Raw genomic sequence first — 25428 nt, forward strand, 5'->3', positions numbered from 1 at the left:
AAGGAGAGCAAAAGATTGTCTACAACTTACACAATAACTTCTGTTAAAGGAGTGGGACATGAAAGTGAGGCAATAGTTGAGAAGAAAGCGAGATATGCTCGTAGAGCCAAACACCAAGGGAAACTAAGAACAAATTTGGAAGAGAATTGAAACTGAAGGAGAAGAAACAAGAACTTCGAGATTTATTGATGACATTGCAGTTCTATCTGAGAGGACAAAGGAGCTGTAAGTGTAGTTGAAGATGACGGATAACATCTTGAAAAGAGGTTATAAAATTAGTATCAACAAAATTAAATAAGGTTAATGGAACGTATTTGAATTAAATCAAGTGACGGTGAGAAAAAAAGATTACAAAATTATGCCCACTCACAATGGAAATGTATTAGATGTAATGTCAACAGTTACTCTCCATTTCCTTGAAGATGTCAACACTGAAACTTGTAACAGTGACCATAAGGTAGTTGTATCAAAAATGATTACAAAATTACAAAGGGCACAAGTAGAAAGATTTAAATGTTCAGCAAAGAAGATGATGAGGCAGAATTTTCATATCTAAAGAAGTAGAAATGGCACATCTGAAGGAGGAAATAGAAATACTTAACTCTTGGTAAAGCAGAAAAGAAAGCTCAAGCATAGAAAAAAAGTTGACAAAGGACTGGACTAACATGTGCGTTGTATAACAGTTCATAATGGTAGGTACCGTACTATCAAATTTATTTACTGAATTATAGTCTGTTACCTATAATTTAAACACATGCTGTATTGATGCTTACACAAATTAACATCAACAACATTTTTATATACATTGTCAACCATAGATACCGAATGAAACACGTAGAAGAATCTAAAACCAAATCTCACATACCTCAAGAAAATTCTGCAAAAACGCAGTGCCTCTTAGTTGTGCCAACCATTGAACGGTGACAAAAGAACCGGAATTAAGAGTGACAAACAACAAGCAGAAATACTGAACTTCGTTTTCAAGTGTTATTTCACAAACACAGATCAAGGGGTACTGCAACAGTTTACCTATCACTCCACTGCAAGGATGCGTAACAAGGCAGCAGGGTCCGATGGACTCCCTGTAAGATTCTACACAATATTTACAGCTAAGTTAGACTCCTTTCATCATAATTTGTCGTAGAACAAAAAGCTCTGAACAGTGGCTGGAATACAGCAAGGGTCTCATCTCTCTACAAGTAGGGTAGCAGAGGTGCTCCAGAAAACGACTCTTAGATCTCACTGACAGTCGTCTGTTGTAGAAGCTCAAACGTGTTACCTTCCCATTGATTTACAGCACGCATTCCGAAAACAATAATCACGCGAAGATCAACCAACGCTTTTTGCAATTAATATTCTACATCAGGTAATCAAGTATTTCTTGACTGAAAATAAACAATTTTTTCAGCCTTCAGTTGCAAGGTAATTTTTACTCATTTACCTAGGTTTCGATTCCAGTAATGGAATCTTCTTCAGAACACAAAATTAAATTATTTTGAGAGACAAACACAGGCCATAGATTATGCGCCTTTATTGTTTTAATTTTTAATCTGTGACATGGCCTGTGTTTGGCTCTCAAAATAATTTAATTTTTTGTTCTGAAGAAGATTCTATTACTGGAATCGAAACCTAGGTAAACGAGTAAAAATTACCTTGCAACTGAAGGCTGAAAAAATTGTTTACTTTCTGTACATTTCAAGGTTGCTGACGCGCTGCAGTATGTTAAAGATTTGTATTTCTTGACTTCACAAAAGCATCTGACTCAGTACCACACCAAAGCTTTCTAGCGTAATTACAACTGGGAGGGGCTTCAAACTAAATTTGTTATTGGATTGAGGATTTCTTGGTTGAGAGGACACAGAGCGTTCTCTGGGACGAATAGCCATCGATAGATGTAGAATTAACTACAGGCGTGTCCCAGGATGGTGTTGGGGACCATCTTTGTTCGCGCTGAAAAATAATGACATCATAGTCAATATTACGAGTAACATCTGAAGTTCTGTAGGTGATGGAGATGTCTATAATGAACCACTATCAAGATAAAGCTACGAAATAGTCAGTCCTTGTTCTGGTTTTAAAGTGGTAGAACTGTAAAAAAAAAAAAAAAAAAAAATTCTTGAAATCTTCAAAAATGTGAAATGGTGCACTCCACAAAATGCAAAAACTCGGAATCCTATGACTACAAACTCGATGAGTTACGACTGGTATAGTCAACTGATAAAATACCTGTGTGTAACTATACCCGGTAATAAGTGACGAAGTGACCATAAAGGCTCACGAGGAGAACATAACAAGTTACCTAATCGTGTTTCCCAGAAACTTCGCTCAGTGGACGAGGGATCAAAATAGGCGAACACATGTCTCGGCTTATCCGTAGATGCTTGACCATTTCCGAGAGAAAAATGGTCAAAGTTTTCGAGGTACTTGATGCACTTATAGCGAGTACACAGTTTAATCGAAGCGATGGCACAGTAGCTGGCGTCGCGGCTTCACACTTTCGCGCCCTGTGTTCGAAACCCGGTTAGTTTTTTTTCTTTTTTTCTTTTCATTTATCAACCAATGTCCGTAGAAGATTACTACACGAATGTTTTCCAGTGTTTACTGAAATAACGTTGTCTGATAATTGTAAGTCTGATTAACGAATTAAAAAATCACAAAAGCAATAAATTAATGGATAAATTATTTGGTGAAATTCCTGTAGTGTATCTTATTTCATAATCAACTGCAACGCCAGTTTCCGGAAAACCGATGCATTATGTGTGGTTTGGCGTGAAATTACTGCCAACTCGTGAAATCTTCAGCAATGTTAATGACGTTTCTTTTCCGACGGAAATTCATATGAAGGTATGTCGCTGTGGCAAACCTGTCTTCGCATAATGCTTGCGCTGCTCGGAATTTCTATGTTTAGAATGTTTCTACGATCGATATCATCCAAGGGAATGCACCAAATCTTTCTGAAGAACAAACATAAAATTAAAATATAAGAATTAAGAACTGATATATGATTTAAATGTATGAATACGAGAATTTAAAAAGATTGTTATCGCAGAAAATACCACACACACATAAATTACAAAATAAATGTATAACAGTTATTGTGAAAACTAGTTGTAATTTTCCAGTTAATATAATGCCCTTGTGTTCCCGAACTTGATCAGAAAAATTCGTGTTTTAATCTCCTAAGGAAGTGGAAAGACAAATGAAACCAATAATCGGGATTCGAACTCGGGACAGAGAAGTTAAATGCCCCGACGCCTGCAGTTGCGTTGAGCTGATGATGCACAAAAAATGCGTCTATATTATGTTGAAAACTTAGACGGTCGTTTTCTCACAAACTGTCAAGTATCTAAAGGTAAGCCGAGATATGTGTTCGCTTATTTTGGTTCCTCTTCCACTGGGCGAAGTTCCTGGGAATTCGGGTTATGGCACTTGCCGGGTTCTCCTTGTCAGTTCTAGGTTAACCAGATTAGGTTCACTGGTAAGTTTCTGAAAAAAAAAGTTCTATAAAGGAGATTCCTGACAAAAAAAATCGCACGATTCATCCCAGAATGTTGTTCAAGCGTGGGGACCAACGCATGCAAGTAAAGACAGCGAAGATGTTCACGGTTTGACTGAATAGCAGAAGACCCTCACAGAGATGCTGAAAAAGCTAAACTGGCAGACGTTTGAAAGTAAACATCAGGTCTCCGGCTAAACGAATTTGTTAACACGTATTTTAGTCACAGGTTGCACAAATAAAATCATTACCTGTTTCGAGTTATTAGAAAGTCATCATCAGATGACAATTAAAATGGAAGAAGAAGAGTGTTAGCAAAATACAAGGAATGTAAATTACGAATACACAATTGCTCACACTTAGAATATATTATATATTACCTCGTCAAAGTACGACTGAGCACTCAAGCAAAGGTGCACATAATATGAACATACTTACCATCTGATTGTTGAAAACGAAGGCTACAGTTTACTACGTGCCAGTGCAAACTGGATAACTTCAGAATGTAAAATTAAAATATCAACAACACAAAACTGATTCTGAGACACGGTGTATATGTAATTTTCTAAGCTTGCTTAGTAAGTTTCAAGAATCAGTATTAAGTGAGGAACATAGGAACAAACTACAACCCCCTTATGTCACGTTCTTATAGGAAGTGGGAAGATAAGATTAGAATAATTACAGCACGCATTGAATTTAATCAATCATTCTTCACGAGCTCTATTTGCGAATGGAACAGAAGAAACATTAATACCTGATGCAAGACAGTGGGTTAGAGAGTATTAATGCAGAAATGCATAGGATGAGGCTTTCACTGGATCTTCCGTAACTGCTTACCTCTTTCCACGCACCGAACGTCCAAGATCCAGTAACATTAGCACGCTCAACACCACATGCAAGTGATGCGATTACAGTTGAAAATCCATAGGAAGTATATATTAGTCCTTAAAAATCCATCTGCCTTGTCTGATTCACAGACCACTTTCCAATCTGCGGAAACCAACAGCATGTTCTTTGCAACATACAAGTCATTTTCTTTGATGAGCTCCTGAGATGTGTGAATGAATATCTACCTATGCTGGGTGCACGACCATTTGGAGTATCCTGGCCGCCAGACTTGTTTCGGGTAGTCATCTGCTTTGTCTGTTCCCTGCGAATGCTTTAGTTTCGATAGAACAAGTAAGGAAGATATCGAGCACAGCATGCTAGGACTATTCGTAATATTGACGTGCAAGATCTCTGAACCTCCGCCACCTTCTCTCAATAAACACCAAAAAATTTCTGGTTCGCTTGAAATAAATGTTCAACTAGGCTAGGAAGTCGAATATAATCCATAGCCTTACTTCATACTGATACGCCGAATCAGTAATTGGATGCTGCCATTGCACAGGCAACAAATTGCTTCCTTACCAATATATGTCTCACTTAACTAGCACTTTGCACAACACAGTGTTTATTGAGTATTATTCTGTGTATATAGGATTTATAATGTTTAGGTTAAATGAGAAAATATGATCATTGATTTCACATTAACAGTGATGTCATATGAAAAACAAACATATCTATAGCTTTTTTGCAGAATACGAGACATACTGCAAACAATTATTAAGAAAAGTTGCGCTGGAGTCAGAATAGTGGTTTTCCTATGTCGGTACACGGAATCCTTTTCAACTATAAAAATTGTATCGCTTCATCCCAAATAAATGCATCTGACGAACAGGCAAACAAAGTGAGTCTAACAAACAATGGACTCACTAGTGTGTGAAATTTATTCAGTGAAATACTGACGCTAAAGGGCTCTGTTCGTAGGAATGTCTTATACATTGTCGGGCTATCGTGTCAATTTGTATTAAACAAGGAACACTAGTGCATTAATTTTATCGTGTTTACTTACTTACACTGTGATTATTTTGTTGTTGAACGCTAGGCCAGTACAGATATCCATGTGCAATAAAATCAAAGAGACAGAGCAAGCAAATAATGAAATTTAAGTGATTAATCTAACATCACACAATGTCCCATCGAAATATTATGCCCTGGTCGTTAACTGTCAGTTCTCCTGATACTCTAATTTACACTAATTGCATTCAGTAAACAAGAACATTGCGTTATGCTCACTGAGTATTATAGCTGTAGAGAAATTTGAAATATGATTTCACAAATATGACTGCTAAAATGTAGTTTCGACACAGTATTATACGGCAATAGTAATCACTATTACATCTTTTTAGTGATAATACTTTTTGTTACCTAGCTCAAACGCTCATACATCACAAAACCAAATCTATAGTCTTCCACTATGCCACATAAGAATCTTAAAGATTAGATTCGTCGATCACGTAACTAATGAGGAGGTACTGAGTAAAACTGGAGAGAAAAGAAATCTGTGGCACAACTTGACCAAAAGAAGGGATCGGTTGAAAGGACACATTCTGAGACATCAAGGGTTTGCCAGTTTAAAATTGGAGGAAAGTGAGGGGGGTAAAAACCATAGAGAGAGACCAAGAGATGAATTCAGTAAGCAGATTCAGAAGAATGTAGGTTGCAGTGGTTGTTCGGAGATGAAGAGGCTCGCACGGGATAGAGTAGCATGAAGATCTGCATCAAACAGTTCTTCTGTCTGAAGTCCACAGCAGCAACAACAACAAAACAGTAGATCAACTAGTTGTCACCAGACTGTCCTAAGGAGAGATACCTATAAGTTGGTCTAACTGAATATAAAATAGTGATCCACATAAATCTTGGCGTCGCCACTCGACTTCTAGTTTTAATTCACGAAAAGAAAGCAGTTACATATTGCTTTCGTGCCTGATAATAATTCTATGGTACAAATTTCACTAACAGGTTTGCATTTTTGTTTCGCAAGAGATCTGAAAGAATAGTCGATTAAGGAGATTATTATAGAAACAGATGCTGAGGATGCACATATATCACTATCTGAAGCTCATTGGATCTGCTCTTCGTTTCCAGCATTCTTCATTGTTTGTAAATCATCCGCAAAAAAGGAATCGTTGCTCAGGACATACAATGGAAACAGTTATACATTATGACAAGCCTGATATAAATTTCAGCATTTTTTCAGCCGAATTCGACAACGATGTCTCTCGAAGTCAAGCTATAGCTCAGTTTCACTTTAAGTAATACTCTGAGACTAGGGTTGGCCATGTAACGCAACAAGAACGAGGTTCTGTAACTATTGGTAATCATCGCTTGATTTATAGTTTTTAATCACGTCCCACTTCAGATTTTTGCCTGTAAACATGTCTGAAACGTGATGTATACGAATATAAAGTAAACACAAGAGATGAATTGATCGTTGGGATTATGAATGCGCGCTGTCATAAAATACTGCCGAGACGTCCTAAGAAGAGGCGCACGTGGCGTTGTCAAGAGAATTCGAAAGCGTGTTGAAGGTAGAATTTATGAAAACCAACACTGATTAATACCTTCCACGAATATTTTTTTGAGTTACACATTCTAATATCTCTATCACTGACACCAGTGAAACTGGGAGGCATGTTAATGGAACGTTTGATACGAAATGGTCTACAGTACCATTTCCTAAAATGTTTACTGTTCCTGCTGAAACTCACTGTATGCGTTGTTTACGTTTTAAAACTACACGGTGGTGTACAGACGGCCCATCAAAATAGTGACTGAAAAAAGAGCTCCAGACTCAGTGGAAAAATTCAAAATAAAGCAAAAATAGAAAGCCACCGAGGATACCCTGTAAACTGTAATTGAGGCACTCAGGGCTAGCTACCTAAGCTACCTAAATTTTACAGAAGAGATCTATAAAAGTTCATAAAAATTTCATTAATCAGGTGATGGATAAAGAGGTATGTTTGTTGTATCAGAAGGTACTAAATACATAACGATATTCTTTTCACATGTGACAGAACATTTTTAACTACTGCACGTACTGGAAATCATTATTAATTACAAGGAATACATGTAATTTGGCAGCTTGTAATTATATATCATCAATGTTTCAATTTCAACATTTAGCTTCAGTGATCACAATTCATGTTGCTCTCAGCGTAGTTTAAGATGCTGCCATGAACTAATCGAGGTTCATCAGTCTGCTCTGCGGCTTGGTACATAGATAAGTAATTTCAATGACGCACAACAGGTATTTAACGTCAGATTGTTTCTTGTGCAGTAAGGATATAGGCCTAAGATATTTTGGTGTTAATGTCGTAATCCATAAGGTCTGTGTAGGTCGGTCACGCTTCTTAATATTTATTGCATAGAAACTACACTGAACGATACAGCAGTTTAACAGCTACATAATCTGTAGGCTCAATAATCCCTGTAGCAGGCACCTACTGATTCCCATCAAAAGTATAACGAAGACACACTTAATATGGCTGCAAATAAATCCGTTACATGAAACTTACTTGCAGATTACAACTGTATGCTGGACCGAGACTCAAACTCGGTACTGTCCCGAGTAGAGTCACGATCGGGCACACAGTTTTAGTCTTTCAGAAAGTTTCATATAAGCGTGCACTCCGCTGCAGACTGAAAATCTCAGTTTGGAAACATGTTGCATATTCTTTCTGTTGTTCTTTCCTGGACAAACGCAACTGCGTCCTGCTCTATCGCTCTAGCAGCTTTCTCTTTTGGATATTTTAAAGTGGTGTTGCTTCATGTTGTTTTCCCAAAATATTAGTTCATCATTTACTATCATGTCGTCTTCAACATGATCATCAATACTACAGTCATCTCCGTCTGTTTCATTGCCTCCATATTTTTCTTTCTCTTCAGCAGCATTTCGTCTTTCCAGTAAGATATCTTGAGAATCTCCTCGTCTGATAATATTTTCCTCATCATGTTTAGCAAATCTAAATGATTAAATGAAGAAAATATTGCTCACCTCTTACGTCTACTATTAGGTATACCACTACAAATACTACTACTATTTTATATAATTAAAAAAATCGTAAAACGCAAATATAGGAAGAAATAATTGCAGTGTCACCGTACTTGAGTTCACAGTTTCCCAGCAATGCTGCCAATGAGAAACACAATTACTTCAAAGAAGTTTGAACCTGGTACTAGATAAGTCTCTACGTGCCCAAGGATTAGGAGTAATTTCCAATAACAAAGGGCTTCCACTTTTTTATTTAAAAAGAAGTGCGCTACCACTCCATAGCATTCAGAGATAAAAACTGGAACTCTAGGAAGAATAGACTTATTACTTCATTTTCCTGACGTCAGTGGTGTACCGGAGGAGTGGGGGGGGGGGGGGGGGGTGCGAGGAGAGGGGGGTGGCAATGGGGCGGATGCCCCGGGTGAAAACTATTGATGGGTGCAAAAATTTTAGGGGCGCAAAAAAATTGTACGATACAGTTTTTATCATAAAATAAAATACGTTGTTTCAGGACTTGCATACAGGCAGTATCATAATTGATGTTCCGTGTTAGTTTTCCTAATTATTATTGTTTTACATGTTCTTTACTGGAAATGTGGACGTCCACGCCCTCGAGAAGCAGCGTCCTGAGATCGATTGGTTGGAGTGGCCCGCTTTCACTCGTACTGCATGAACAAAACAAGTGCTCTCTCTTGCTAACCGGCTCCGTTGTCGTGTTTCCCTTGTAGCCTACATCAGGACTGAAAGTGAAACAGAAAAAAGTTGCCTTTAGCTACAACGCACAAGTAATAATATGGTATTTCTATATTACGGAATAGTGCACAAGAAAGTTTATTTACTGATAAATTTGTTTTTGAATTGTGGCTACAGCAGCTTTCTTATTTTCAACGCTTGGCGGTACAAAAACTGCTGCTCTCAAAATATATTTAGCGTGTTTCAAACAGGAAAAAGGTTGGTCTTAACCTTTGCGTACCTTGGGGAGTTACCCGAAGTAAATCTTTTGTTCATAATTTATTAGTTTTTGCAAATAATGGACCGTAGTTGTCCAGTGGGTCTGTTAAGATACAGAAAATGTTTTTGTAATTTAATGTAGACAGGGAAAATAATTTAAAGTAATAAGATATGGTAGCACGTTAAAAGAGAACAGTAGCATTGGAAGTCTTGAACGATGGATTAGAAGGAACGCCAGAAACCAAATGATATGCAAACGCTTTGTTAGTTTGCATTATTAACTATCATTTATATGGATTCCTCTATTTTTGAAGATCAGTGCTTATTGATGTGAATGATATTCAGCTTACCTGCAACAAAAGGGATACGCACTTAATCAGTGTATTCAAAAGCTGAAAGCACTAAGAGTATTTTGTGAGAAAAAGCATGATTCTCTAGTCATAAATGCAGCTGAGAGAGCCATGGAGGTATCCAATGTATTTGATATTTCAGCAGAAAAAGAGTCGGAAGACAAATACAATGTCTGGTGAGAGAAGTATTGACTCTGGTTTAAATGTTTTACAGATTTGGGGCAGTATATGGGCTCATATCAGAATTATAAAAAAAAACTTGCGTTACAAATGAATACACTTCATGAGCTGTTTGCTTTCTTCAAATTCATATAGGTCTACTACTGGACGCAGAAAAAGATGAATTCATTGCTCGAAATATTTAGCATTTATGTGGAAAATATTTCGAAACTAATTTTTCAGCTATGATTGCTGAAGTACATCGTATTAGAGGCCACATTTCTTTATTTAAAGAAGTTCATCCAGAAGAAAACGTTTTCCCATCGACAACTTTAGAGTTATTGGGCTGTATAATTAAGTGGAGGTCGTGTGACAGTTTAACTAACGTTGTTGTCGCATTACGAATTTTTTAGCAATCACTGTGTCAAATGGTACCTGTAAAACAAGTTGTTCCAAATTAAAGCTAATAAAGACCTATCAGAGATCGACTATGAGCCAGGATAGGTTAAGTAACCATGCAGTTTTATTAGTTGAAAGAAAAATAAAAGTAAGTATTAACCATCAATTGAAAGAAAAATAAATGAAAGTATTAACCATTTAACTGAACAAGTTTCAAGAATAAAATCCAGACGATTTTAAATAATTGTAACTTATACACTGAAATATCTAACATTTAATGTTTAGAGTTTCCCTGTTTTATTGTACTTGTATTGGTATCTATAAACAGTTACAGTTTCGAAGTAAACTTCAAATTACTTTTAGAGAAGTAATGTGATGTTATAGTTATAACTTCAGGTTCAGAAAATAAATTGTTTTGAAACTTGGATTTGTGACCCTTAAATTCTTCTGGGCGCTTAAATCCCACGGTGCCCCACTGCCCTACGGGTTCAGCATGTTATTCCGGATTTAGCAGAGGGTCGCGTGATAGCCGTTCCACCGGAACGAAATTTGTGCATCCTATCTGTGTGCGTCAACTGTTTTCCATGTAAAACTGTGCGAAGTTTTCGAAATGTTTCCGAATAATATAAATGAGACGGAACGTGAGAATCAGCCAAGCATTCACCCAGTCAAATGTGGGCAACCGCCAACAAACTACATGCAGATTGGCAGGCACACCGGCCCACGCCATTACTCCACCGTGCGGATTCGATCCGCGGCCGGCAAATCTTCCGACCAGGTTACCAGGAAGGATAATTGAATAACTACATATCATTTAGTGGTCTTTTTAGTTTTTGAAAGAAGCGCGGGCGCGCGCGCGCGTGTGTGTGTGTGTGTGTGTGTGTGTGTGTGTGTGTGTGTGTGTGTGGCGAGGGGTGGGGGGGGGGGGGCGGAGCGGGAGGCTAAATAGAGACCAAGACTATACTGCAAACAGCAGGTTGAAGCAATGTAGATTGCAGTAGTTATGGAGACACGTGGAGGCTTGCACAGGAGAATTTAGCGTGCAGAGCTGCAGCAAAACAGTGTTCAGACGGAAGACAACAGTAACAACAATGTCCCTCATATCAAGGCTTGCCGCCGGCAGTCACTCATTCCACACACCATTCGTAAATGAACAGGAATGTCGGGTATGATAGAGGTACCGGAACTACCCCGAGTCACCGACCGTAAAGTGGCTTGCGGAGTATAGTTGTGGACGTACCGGCTTCTTGCCTGCTAGTGCCAGCAGCAGCAACAGCAGCATGAGTACTACCCGACGTCGCCTGCTACACCGTCCAATCAGGCGCGCCACTGAGCATAGTTGCCGAGGGTACACAGCGCACTGTGTTGTCTCAGCCGCCAGCGGTCAGCGCGGGAGCAATATTACGTCACTGCGCAGCCTTGTTCCCCAGTCATCACAACCAAACAACAGAAATTCAAATAAGAACTACTACTATCGATAAACCACGACTAACACCCGTCTCCACACTACTGCTGTCCTATAAAAAGCCGAGTTCTATAAATGTTCTTGGTAACTGATAGGCAGCGACAGTTGGTCCAGTATTGTTATTCTTGACCCTTACGCTTTTCATTTGCCACAGTGACCTAACAGTGGACAACTTAACAATGAGAGGTTACAATTGTCCATTTATCTCCACAGAAAGCTGTCCAACAACCGTAAATAAACACAGAAGAATTGGCTGCATTTGGCTAAGTTTCCACTGCCAATATTTCTTACACTTAAACATTTAAACATTAACTCATAGATTCAGCGACAGCTAAGAAAGTTACATTGACGGTGGTTTTCTTTTTATGTTCAGACTGTTAGCCTTGCAATACCGCCAGTTTTCCATTAAGTTTACCACAAACATCAGAGAGGCTGTTTATAGTACGCAGTGCTAATTAACACAGTAACGTGGTTGACATTAAGGAAAACATATTTTCTGCGGGAAATGTCATCAGATACCACGAGCGAGATTTCAGGATACAGTTTTCGTGTCCACTGTAATGGAAATGTTTCCCACCGCGTAAAAATATGCAGAACAAGGAGTGTACCAGACATTTGATTCTGGAAAGGCTGTTTAGGCGAAATATGGGCTTCAACATATTTACCACTGTGGAGGCAGCAGCGGCTTTGGTGTTATTTGAGAAGCATTGCATTTCACCGAGGTTTCTTTTCCAAACCTTAGGTGTACACTGTAAAGTCAGTTCCTGTAACTGTAAACGCGTTCCATGTGTTATCTGTGTGAGAAAGAAATAGAATACAGCAAAATGCAATGCCAGAATTTTGTGCATCCACCCCATCGTGTGGGCCCCGCGTTTCCAACAAGGGAACCTCCCCATCGCACCCCCCCTCAGATTTAGTTATAAGTTGGCATAGTGGATAGGCCTTGAAAAACTGAACACAGATCAGTCGAGAAAACAGGAAGAAGTTGTGTGGAACTATGAAAAAATAAACAAAATATACAAACTGAGTAGTCCATGTGCAAGATACGCAATACTAAGGACATTGTGAGCTCAGGGGCGCCGTGGTCCCGTGGTTAGCGTGAGCAGCTGCGGAACTAGAGGTCTTTAGTTCGAATCTTCCCTCAACTGAAAATTTTACTTTCTTTATTTTCGCAAAGTTGTGATCTGTCCGTTCGTTCATTGACGTCTCTGTTCACTGTAATAAGTTTAGTGTCTGTGTTTTGCGACCGCACCGCAAAACCGTGCGATTAGTTGACGAAAGGACGTGCCTCTCCAATGGGAACCGAAAACATTTGATCGCAAGGTCATAGGTCAACCGATTCCTCCACAGGAAAACACGTCTGATATTTTCTATACGACACTGGTGACAGCATGTGCGTCACATGACAGGAATATGTTGTCGACCCACCTAACTAGTACACTTGGCGAATAGGTAAAAAGATTCTTCTACCTTGCCCGATTTAGGTTTTCTTGTGGATGTGATAAACACTCCCAAAAAGCGATGAAAACATAAGAGTTTGTCACATAAACTGAAAATAAAAAGTTAAATTTTTCGCTCAAGGGAAGATTTGAACCAAGGACCTCTCGTGTTGCGGCTGCTCACGCTAACCACGGGACCACGGCACTCCTGAGCTCATTTTGTCCTTCATATTGCATATCTTGCTCACGGACTACTCAGTTTGTACATTTTGCTTATTTTTTCATAGTTCCACACAACTTCTTCCTGTTTTCTCGATCGATCTGTGTTCAGTTTTTCAAGGCCTATCCACTGCACGTCAGTCTACGTGCTGCCACATGCTGCAACGGTTGCCCACAACAAGCCCCCCCCCCCCCCCCCCCAAGACCAAAGTCTCACCATGATACTTTCCACTTAACCCTTTCAGACGCTCTGGCTACAATTCTACAATTGTGTACATTGTGTACATTAATGTTTGCTGCATATTAGCTACAACAGAAGTATTTTTCCTCAATGGAAATCTCATGAACTCATTTTTGAATGTTCAATGTTTTCATCATGCGCAAGTGCTGCCACCGGTTAGGCATAACTACACTACTGGCTATTAAAATTGCTACACCACGAAGATATGTGCTACAGACGCGAAATTTAACCGACAGCAAGAAGATGCTGCGATATGCAAATCATAAGCTTTACAGAGCATTCGCACAAGGTTGGCGCCGGTGGCGACAACTACAACATGCTGACATGAGGAAAGTTTCCAACCGATTTCTCATACACAAACAGCAGTTGACCGGCGTTGCCTGATGAACCATTGTTGTGATGCCTCGTGTAAGGAGGAGAAATGCGTACCATTACGTTTCCGACTTTGATAAAGGTCGGGTTGTAGCCTATCTCGATTGCGGTTTATCGTATCGCGAGATTGCTGCTCGTGTTGGTCGAAATCCAATGACTGTTAGCAGAATATGGAATCTGTCGGTTCGGGAGGGTAATACAGAATGCCGTGCTGGGTCCCAACGGCCTCGTATCACTAGCAGTCGAGATGACAGGCATCTTATCCGCATGGCTGTAACGGATCATGCAGCCTCGACTCGATCCCTGAGTCAACAGATGGGGACATTTGCAAGACAACAACCATCAGCACGAACAGTTCGACGACGTTTGCAGCAGCATGGACTATCAGCTCGGAGACCATGACTGCGGTTACCCTTGACGCTGCATCACAGACAGGAGCGCCTGCGATGGTGTACTCAACGACGAACCTGGGTGCACGAATGGTAAAACGGATGAATCCAGGTTCTGTTTACAGCAACATGATGGTCGCATCCGTTTTTGGCAACATCGCGGTGAATGCACATTGGAAACGTGTATTCATCATCGCCATACTGGCGTATCACCCGGCGTGATGGTGTGGGGTGCCATCGATTAAATGTCTCGGTCACCTCTTGTTCGCATTGACGGCACTTTGAACAGTGGACTTTACATTTCAGATGTGCTACGACACGTGGCTCTACCCTTCATTCGATACCTGCGAAACTCCACGTTTCAGCAGGGCAATGCACGACCGCATGTTGCAGGTTCTATACAAGCCTTTCTGGATACAGAAAATGTTCGACTGCTGCCCTGGCCAGCACATTCTCCAGATCTCTCACCAATTGAAAACGCCTGTCACTGGTGGGCGAGCAACTGGCTCGTCACAATATGCCAGTCACTACTCTTGATAAACTGTGCTATCGTGCTGAAGTTGCATGGGCAGCTGTACCTGTACACGCCATCCAAGCTCTGTTTGACTCAATGCCCAGGCGTATCAAGGCCGTTATTACGGCCAGAGGTGGTTGTTCTGGGTACTGATTTCTCAGGATCTATGCGCCCAAATTGCGTGAAAATGCAATCACATGACAGTTCTAGTATAATATATTTGTCCAATGAATACCCGTGTATCATCTGCATTTCTCCTTGGTGTAGCAATTTTAATGGCCAGTAGTGTATAAAAATATCAACAAGTGAATGTAGGAGTATGCAGCAGCGTGTGGCCGCCAGAATACACGGAAGTGATTCGTTAGTTATATTCCACTGTATTACTGGATATTATCATTGCTATTTCGCATTGTAATTATTGAACGATCAGTTTATTTATTGATACAATGATTATTTCAGAATTAATTATTTTTGTCCAAAAAGGAAGCCATGTGCACAAAGTATATTTTGCGAACGGGTACACGTAAGTATATAAACCTTGCATCTAAAATCACAAAAAAATTACGTAAGTGCACTAAACCCTAATGGAATATTTTCCTTCCTCCAGAGAAATGCGGGTCTGAAACTGTTAAGCATATTACAATGAATTCTTCATTTGTGTGGCCGTATTGTCCGTAGTTGCTTTACAATTCTTGAGGGTATTTTCGTTGCGTCGTTGCAACTACAAAAATGTGTGTTTTCTTCACCACACGCGCTTCGCTTTATTGAGGTAGAGCATCATCAGTGGTCTGTAATTAAGTTATTTACATTTCGTTAACAATATGTTGGTTTCTACTTACGGCACTTTTCGCATGATTTCTCTCTTACATCGGTAAATGCCGTCTGCTAGCAGATCGTTGACATTTTTCTTCTCCAGACACTGATAGTTGTGGTCTAATTTTTAGCTGTTCTGCAGCACTAAGCATTTCTTATGTTTTCACGGCACACTCTCTTGCACATCATTTTTTCTGTTTGTTTTAATATTTCTAAGTATGTGTTGTGGTTTGTATTTTGTAGTGTTGTCAACATAACCTTGCCATTAGTTTATCTTTGACCTACGATCGTTTTTTACCATTATTGTACGCGTATAATCCTATTTAATTATGCTGCTGAGTATTTATGCAGTGTGTAAGAGTAGGGAAGGAATAGCGATGCAGTATTTTTTTTCGGGTGTGGGAGGGAGAAACCATGATGAGTGAGCGTAAGTGTATAGTAGTGTGACGGAGTGTGAGTTAGAGGAGAAGCTGAGAAGCAATAAGTCAAATGGAACGGAGGGCGGGGGGGGGGGGGGGGGGAGAAAGGAAAGTGGGAGGGGGGGGGGTGAAGAGTGGAAAATGTTCTTTCCTTTTCATGTAATTTCATCAGTTATTTCATATGGAGTCTGGTTTCCAATATTTATTTGGTCATTAAGCAACTGTTTGTTTAGTTTGTTTTAATGCCTTGTGTATGCCGAAATTCTCTTGGAACGGGGAATGAATATCACAAGACTCAGTAAAGACAGACGCCTCCTCCTGTTCCAAAATAATGTCATGACAGACATATTTAATATTTCATTGGTGAATTTCTCTAGGAACGAAAGATCTACATTAATTGGCTAGTGTTGTCATTACTGTATTCTTGAAATAATAGCAGAATTCACTAGCTGTCAAAGTGGGTGGTGGACAAAAATAGTACAGTGCTCTCAGAAATAAGTTTTTCGCGGGAAGAATATAAAATAATACCTAATTAAGTGTAATAATATGATCAGTTATGCATATGAAACATTTAGTCACGTTCCACTTCACAGACTATATTGTAATGAGGTTTTAAGTAACGTCTTTAGAAGAAAAGCACGAATATTTTTCTCCGTGTCTTTTAATTCGTCTTCTCCTGCTCTCTCTACCTCTTCCACCTTCTATTGCTCCACTTCCTCAACGACACCCCTATCGTCGCTGGTTTTACGAACATTCTGAAACATTAATGTCTTCGCTAAGTACCTATGAGACTCAATATTTATGCACTTTCTTTTCACTGCCATGAATTATCTAAAGAGGACTTCACCGGTACTGCTCATTTTATGATGGCGTGCTGAAAAGTAATGAATAGAATTAATTACGTGAAAACTCTTAAAGCTTTGTAAATAAAACTAACATTATTAACGTTCTATATCTTTAGTGTTTTAAGTTTACGTGTTTATTTCCCAACAAACTCACATTTCACCCAACGAGAGACCAGTTTGTTGATACCGTCGCTGTAGAATGTTTGAGCTTGTTGATGGAGCCACAACCTCACTTTTTCTTGCCCAACTTCATCACTATCAAAGTGAAATCCAAGAAGGTGTTCTTTACGTTTTGGAAACAGATGGACGTCGGATGAGGCCAAGTCGGGACTGTATGGAGGAAATCCACGTGTGGACGATTTCTTCGAATTCGGAACTCGATTACAGTATACTGTTTCTCACGCACCGACACAGCTACTTTGTACGTAGTCATGTTATACGCTTCAGTTCGGAGCCCTCTAGCTGTAGAGGATTGCAGATATGTAGAATATCTATAAATGGAGAACTAAAGTGAAGAATGTTAATAACCTCTGTTATATTTAATAAGCTTTAAGGGTCTTCTCATAAAAATATCGGAGACATTACTTAACTAGCACGCCCGCGTCCATCTTCACGACTAGTGTTACAAATGCAATGGGAGTTACTGGTTACAAAATGCAATTGGAACTCTATACTGAAATCGTGTCCTATGTAAAATTGATAAGAGGGTCTAAGGCTTCCATTCAGTCCCATGTTGACCAATCATGTGTAGCAGTTGAAAACAGCAAAACGAAAGCGGAAGTTTTAAATTTCGCGTTCAAGAAACCGTTCACACGGTAGAATCGTGAAAACACGCCATCATTTGACCATCGCACAGACTCCTGTGTGGATGGCATAGTAATAAGCAACCCTGGAGTAGAGAAACTACTGAAACATCTGAAAGCAAATAAATCACCAGTTCCGGATGAAATTCCAATTCAGTTTTTCAAAGAGTACTCTGAGACATTGGCCCCTTACATAGCCTGCATTTATCGTGAATTTCTCGCCCAGCGCAAAATCCCAAGTAACTGTAAAAAAGCGCAGGTGATTCCAGTATACAAGAAGGGTAAAAGAACGAACCAGGAAAATTACCGGCTAATATCATATTAACCTTCGGTTTTCTGCAGAATCCTTGAACATATTGTCAGTTGGACTATTTTAAACTTTCTTGAGTCTGAGAAGCTTATGTCCGCGAATCACCATGGTTTTATAAATCACTGCTCGTGCGAAACTAAGCTTGCCCTTTTCTCACGTGATATACTGCAAACTATGCATAAAGGCCAACAGGCAGATTCCATATTTCGAGATATCCGGAAAGCATTTGACCCGGTGCTCCATTGCAGGCTATTGAAGATACGAGCATATGGAATAAGTTCATAGATACGTGAGTGGCTCGAAGACTTCTTAATAACAGAACCCAGTATGTTGTCCTCCACGGTGAGTGTCCATCAGAGAGAAGGGTATCATCAGGAGTGCCCCAGGGAAGCGCGATACGACCACTGTTCTTCTTTATATATACACTCCTGGAAATGGAAAAAAGAACACATTGACACCGGTGTGTCAGACCCACCATACTTGCTCCGGACACTGCGAGAGGGCTGTACAAGCAAAGATCACACACACGGCACAGTGGACACACCAGGAACCGCGGTGTTGGCCGTCGAATGGCGCTAGCTGCGCAGCATTTGTGCACCGCCGCCGTCAGTGTCAGCCAGTTTGCCGTGGCATACGGAGCTCCAACGCAGTCTTTAACACTGGTAGCATGCCGCGACAGCGTGGACGTGAACCGTATGTGCAGTTGACGGACTTTGAGCGAGAGCGTATAGTGGGCATGCGGGAGGCCGGGTGGACGTACCGCCGAATTGCTCAACACGTGGGGCGTGAGGTCTCCACAGTACATCGATGTTGTCGCCAGTGGTCGGCGGAAGGTGCACGTGCCCGTCGACCTGGGACCGGACCGCAGCGACGAACGGATGCACGCCAAGACCGTAGGATCCTACGCAGTGCCGTAGGGGACCGCACCGCCACTTCCCAGCAAATTAGGGACACTGTTGCTCCTGGGGTATCGGCGAGGACCATTCGCAACCGTCTCCATGAAGCTGGGCTACGGTCCCGCACACCGTTAGGCCGTCTTCCGCTCACGCCCCAACATCGTGCAGCCCGCCTCCAGTGGTGTCGCGACAGGCGTGAATGGAGGGACGAATGGAGACGTGTCGTCTTCAGCGATGAGAGTCGCTTCTGCCTTGGTGCCAATGATGGTCGTATGCGTGTTTGGCGCCGTGCAGGTGAGCGCCACAATCAGGACTGCATACGACCGAGGCACACAGGGCCAACACCCGGCATCATGGTGTGGGGAGCGATCTCCTACACTGGCCGTACACCACTGGTGATCGTCGAGGGGGCACTGAATAGTGCACGGTACATCCAAACCGTCATCGAACCCATCGTTCTACCATTCCTAGACCGGCAAGGGAACTTGCTGTTCCAACAGGACAATGCACGTCCGCATGTATCCCGTGCCACCCAACGTGCTCTAGAAGGTGTAAGTCAACTACCCTGGCCAGCAAGATCTCCGGATCTGTCTCCCATTGAGCATGTATGGGACTGGATGAAGCGTCGTCTCACGCGGTCTGCACGTCCAGCACGAACGCTGGTCCAACTGAGGCGCCAGGTGGAAATGGCATGGCAAGCCGTTCCACAGGACTACATCCAGCATCTCTACGATCGTCTCCATGGGAGAATAGCAGCCTGCATTGCTGCGAAAGGTGGATATACACTGTACTAGTGCCGACATTGTGCATGCTCTGTTGCCTGTGTCTATGTGCCTGTGGTTCTGTCAGTCTGATCGTGTGATGTATCTGACCCCAGGAATGTGTCAATAAAGTTTCCCCTTCCTGGGACAATGAATTCACGGTGTTCTTATTTCAATTTCCAGGAGTGTATAAATGATTTGGGTGGACAGCAATGTGTGCTCGTTTGCTGGTGACGTGTTGTAGCAGAAGGTGTCGAATATGAGCGACTGCAGGAGGATAAAAGTGACTTACAGAAAAATTCAATTAGATCTGGTGAATGGCAGTTAGCTCTAAATGTGGAAAAATTTAAGTTAACAAACCTGTAATGTTCGGATACGGTTTTACAGGGTCCTGCTTGACACAGTCAAGTCGTTTAAATATCGGCGTAACGTTGCGATGTGATATGAAATGGAACGAGCATGTGAAGACTGTGGTAGGGAAGGCGAATGGTCGACTAGATTTGTGGGGAGAATTTTAGGAACGATTGGTTCACCTGTAAAGGAGACCGCATATAGGATCCTGGTGCGACCGATTCTTGAGTGCTGCTCGAGTGTTTGGATCCGTACAACTTTGGACTGAAGGAAGACTTCGAAATGATTCAGAGGCGCCGCGCCAGATCTGTCACCGGTAGAATCGAAAAACACTTAAGTGTTACAGTGATCCATTGGGAATGTAAATGGGAATCCCTGAAGGGAATACGACGTTCTTTTGAAGAAACACTTCTGAGAAAATTTACAGAATTGACATTTGAAGCTGATCATCAAACGAATCTACTGCCACCAACATACATTGCGCGTAAGGACCACAAAGATACGAGAGGAGCTCATACGGAGGTATGTAGGTAGTCGTTTTCCCTCCCTTTATTTGAAAGTGGAATAGGAAAGGAAATGACTAGTAGTGGTAAAGGGTGCCCTCCGCCACGCACCGTACGTTTGATCACGTAGTATCGATGCAGATGTAGAGTTAATTGTTGTTGTCATATAAATCTAAGAACTAAAACTCAGCCAGTGGGTGTCAGTAATCGTATATCACTGAGCCTCCAGTGGCTGAACTAAACTACGAATGAACAAAGATTTTCAAGACTGATGTAGTGACTGTGAAGTACATGTGCTTTACTGCCCTGCCTGCTAAATTGCAACTACATTGAGGCCTATCTTACGTAGGCCGTACTTTGATTCCCCTTCCGCAACAGTCCCTTATACTCTTCCGTGTGTGGTTACTTCGAGACAATAAAGGAATAAAATAATCGTTCAGAATTTATGCCTGTGAGTTCATAACAGCGCAATTAATCCGCAACCCTATTCTTCCACCAATCTTTTTCCTTTTCCGCGATTAACCACGTACGTGTTGTGTGGGACAATGCGTTCGACGCATTGTATTACAGTTCGCTGTTATCCTTTCGAAGGGTCCACACTCACAAAAAACGAGAGCGTGTTTCGGACTGCAGACACGGCATCGCGAAAGCGCCAGCCCTGTCGCACTTACCACCGATATCCATAAAGCAGGGATTACAGCAGTAAAAACGTCACAGAACCTAGCTGGAATTCTGACACTGCCCACTGCGGTTCCGACTATCCTTTGAAACCCTCTGGAACGATTCACACCCAGTCTTGTTTCGGGTGGCTGATTTTTTTTTTCGAAACAACAATAGGTTCATGTTTGGTTAGCTCTTGTAGTCTCGGATTTTGTGCTTACAGGCAGAGAGAACCTTGTTCGAATTTCTGGATGCGCCAAGTGGCTGTGTGCTGATTTTATTTCCCGTCCAGATGACACCATTGTTGCGAAGTGATGGCAAGGACACAGAACGCCTCTAAAATATCTCAGCATGTGTTTGTTGTTGGCTGCACTGTTAGAGTTTCATTAACTATTCCAAGAGCGTAACGAGGATCTGAGCTGGCGAGGGAAGGGGGGATGGACGGGGGAAGGACTCATGTCAGTGTCGCGATGAATGATGAAATTGTTTTGAAATTCACTATTAATGGCTGTGAGTATACTACCTACTAGTCAATACAGATTACCTGTCCTATTTTTCTTCGAGCTGATTCTAAAGTAATCGATATATATACCCACCAGCGCCTCCTATAGCAGATACCTTCAACAACTGCTTAACTACTTTTTTCCGTCGCCTCGCAGGGTAACAGCGTGGTCTTGGGCGCCCGCGGTTCTCCCCGTCGGAAGTTCGAGTCCTCCCTCAGGCGTGTGTGTGTGTGTGTGTGTGTGTGTGTGTGTGTGTGTGTGTTGTCCTTAGCGTAAGTTAGTTTAAGTTAGATCATGTAGTGTGTAAACTTAGGGGCCGATGACCTCAGCAGTTTAGTCCCATATGTACTTACCATAAATTTCCAAAACATTTCACCTATGGCCTCGAAGTACGGACTACTTTGCCACAGCACTCTCTTATTACCGACCTACTTGCTTTCTTTCCGCACTGTCCAAGGCCTTAGAATATATAGTCCACAACCAGATAACAAATTAGCTAACTACAAACAACCTACTATACGAATATCAATGATGTTTCCGTAAACATCACAGCTCAGCGTCTGCCTTAATAAAGGTAACACATGACCTGTAGGTTGCCTTGGATGCACAAGAGGCTACTATCATTTGCCTCTTAGACTTCAGCAGCGCCTTTGAGACTGTTGACTTCGACATTTTACTTGCTACACTTAGCAGTCTACATTTCTCGCCAAGTGCAGTGCAATGGTTTCTCTCATATTTGACATCTCACCAGCACCATAAAGTCACAATGGTGGCAGGTAGTATGAGCAGGTAGTACAGATAGGTATTGTCAGGGGTACCCCAGGTTTCAGTATTAGGTCCTACATTCCTTTCGTTCTTCGTAAATGATGTGTCATCGGTTTTGCCCCACTCCAAGTACCACATGTACCCTGTAGAGCTCCAGTTGTATATAAATGCAAAACCAACAGATCTGAAGCCAGTAATCGAGAATCTCGGTTCTGATATGTGTGCACTATCAAAAAAATGGCTCTGAGCACTATGGGACTCAACTGCTGGGGTCATTAGTCCCCTAGAACTTAGAACTAGTTAAACCTAACTAACCTAAGGACATCACAAACATCCATGCCCGAGGCAGGATTCGAACCTGCGACCGTAGCGGTCGCGCGGTTCCAGACTGCAGCGCCTTTAACCGCACGGCCACTTCGGCCGGCTGTGCACTATCAAAATGTGCACCGAATAGAAGGATTAAAGCTCAGCCCATTCAAAATCGAAAATTGGTTGGTCATTCTAGACTCATTAGCCAGGTGTCCATACCATCTCTAACCCTAAGTCGGACAAATAATCTCTCCTTCAGCAAAGAGGAATGATTGATGAAAACCTAAATTGGACCGTGCACCTAATGGCAATGTGCAAGACGACATCAGCATCTCTCCATGCAGTGCCAAAATACAATAGCTTATTCGCTCGTGACCTGAGAAAAACTCACACAAACACTCATACTTCCAATTTTTGTTTACAGTGGTGTTATCCCGCAAGGGCTTTTTCAGGAAAGTTCCCGGCGCCTGGAACTGATTATGAATGCCTCTGTTCGTTACATCTGTGAAGTTCGATTCTTTGATCATATTTCACCATCATATGCACAACTATCGTGGTTGCGTGCAGACAAGCACAGAGATTTCCACATTCTCTGTCTTCTCTACTTTTTTATCAACGAACACTATCCCTCACAACTCTCCTCTATCTTAAAGCCATTATATTAACAGTATGACAGATACACCCTTTCCGATCAGAGCTAACTCCTTTCCATCTCTCTCCATCGTTTAACCAGTATATCGGAAGTCCTTCTCAGTAACAGGAACCCGGCTCTAAAATAACCTCCAATATTAGTCCATTAAATTTCTGGCATGCAGCAACGCAAATAAAACTTCCTCCACTGATATTTCGGTCACGTATCGTCCGGCCATCCTCAGAGTGAGTGACAAGACTGACGACATGATGCCAAGCGCGGCCTTATACGCTCCACCGCGGCGGTACTGCGCATGCGGGTCACAGATGCTGGTCGGCGGCAAAGAAATATGCTTACACATGCGGCGCCTGTGGCGACGGTGTACAGACATTCGATACGCTTTGCGGCGGAGCGGTGTTACAAATGTTTTCTAGCACTGAGTGATGCAAGCTGCAAATTAATGTTCACCTACCTCAGTACAGCGTTCGTTCACCATCCGTTGCTCTGCATTCGTAGGTACTATGCAGACGATGTTGAAAGCAGCGTTGAAGAAAACCATCGTCCATACTTACTATTACCTAGTCAGCGTAACTCAGGTAACAAAATAAACCCGTAAATCTCTACTAATAATGGGCAAAAGTGGATGCTTCCTTCCTTCATTGAAAATGTCCGCTTCCAGGTACTAATATTTTTCATTGTCTTTTAGTTACGGTGTCAACAAGCCCACCTTTACGTCGATAGCACATCTAGTTTATATGCAGCTTATATCGCACGCAAGACAGCCAGAGATGTACTAAGTCCAACCCGAAATCTTACGAGATTAATACAGTCAATATTCTACTACGAAATGAGTTTCACACTCGGTCCTTTTCAATGAATTGTTCAAAGGAAGATGCTCGTCAAAAAATGTTCTGTAAATGCAGACTCAACACGCCACGCAGAATTCTTCACAAAGGCTGATAGTTTCACACATGGCTTTCTCTACAACAAACACTCCAAAATCTCCCAAACTTGACTGAACTGTCCGTAAATGCATCTGCTTGCAAGACGATATAAACCGAACGCGAAATAACAGCCACTTCTTCATTTTACTTCATAATTTTTTCGGGCACGTCTAACATGACCTTCTCGTCCGGTAGCTAGTCCACGACCGTCTGAATGCCGTTGCTTTCGGGGCATATAACTCATTCCAATGCGCGGGAAAGACTTTACTCTGATTGGTTGATCAAAACGAACAGCCAATAAGATCAATCTTTTAAGATCATATTCGTGCTTAAACTGTTTTACTCCAGTCAACATATCTGGCTGCCTTATTACAAAAGCAAACACTCGTAGACATACGTCATCCGCCAGTTAGGCGGTTTTACAGTTTTCATGAAGCCCTGGTGGCGTAACACTTGTTAGTTACGGAAGGTGTATTACAATACAGAATTGAAATATGACTAATGTCCCACATACACACTCACATTCGTTTTCATTTACTTTCACCCTAATTCAAAATATAAATAGTAACTTTCAAATTGTTATTTTCATTTCGAAAGAAAAATTATCGAAAGTTTAGAACTGAAAATCTGTACAAAATAAATCAGCACAATGAGAGTGCTATTACTGTTTTCAGATAACAAAAGAAATATAAACTGTTATTGTTCCTATCTTATTTCACTTTCTTAAGTGTCAGTTAAGTACTTTTTTAATGGGGTTTTATATCTCCGAAATAATTACAGGTAGTGGTATGAAATTATAACACATAAGTTCGTCTGAATAACAAAAGGTCATGTACCAAATTCGAAACAAAAAAGATAATATTTTACATAGTTATTAGCTTCTTAAATGAGGTGAATAAGTGATTTCAGTACGCGCACAGTGAGCATTCTCACGGTCCGCTTTAGCGGCAGGTGTTGTGGCTATGACGCATACGGCAGGCCACAAGTTAGCCGCCGCCGAATGCTACTACAATGCAGGCGTCCAAAACAGCTTGCCATAACGTAA

This window comes from Schistocerca americana, chromosome 4 (assembly GCF_021461395.2).
Source record: "Schistocerca americana isolate TAMUIC-IGC-003095 chromosome 4, iqSchAmer2.1, whole genome shotgun sequence".
Lineage (NCBI taxonomy): Eukaryota > Metazoa > Arthropoda > Insecta > Orthoptera > Acrididae > Schistocerca > Schistocerca americana.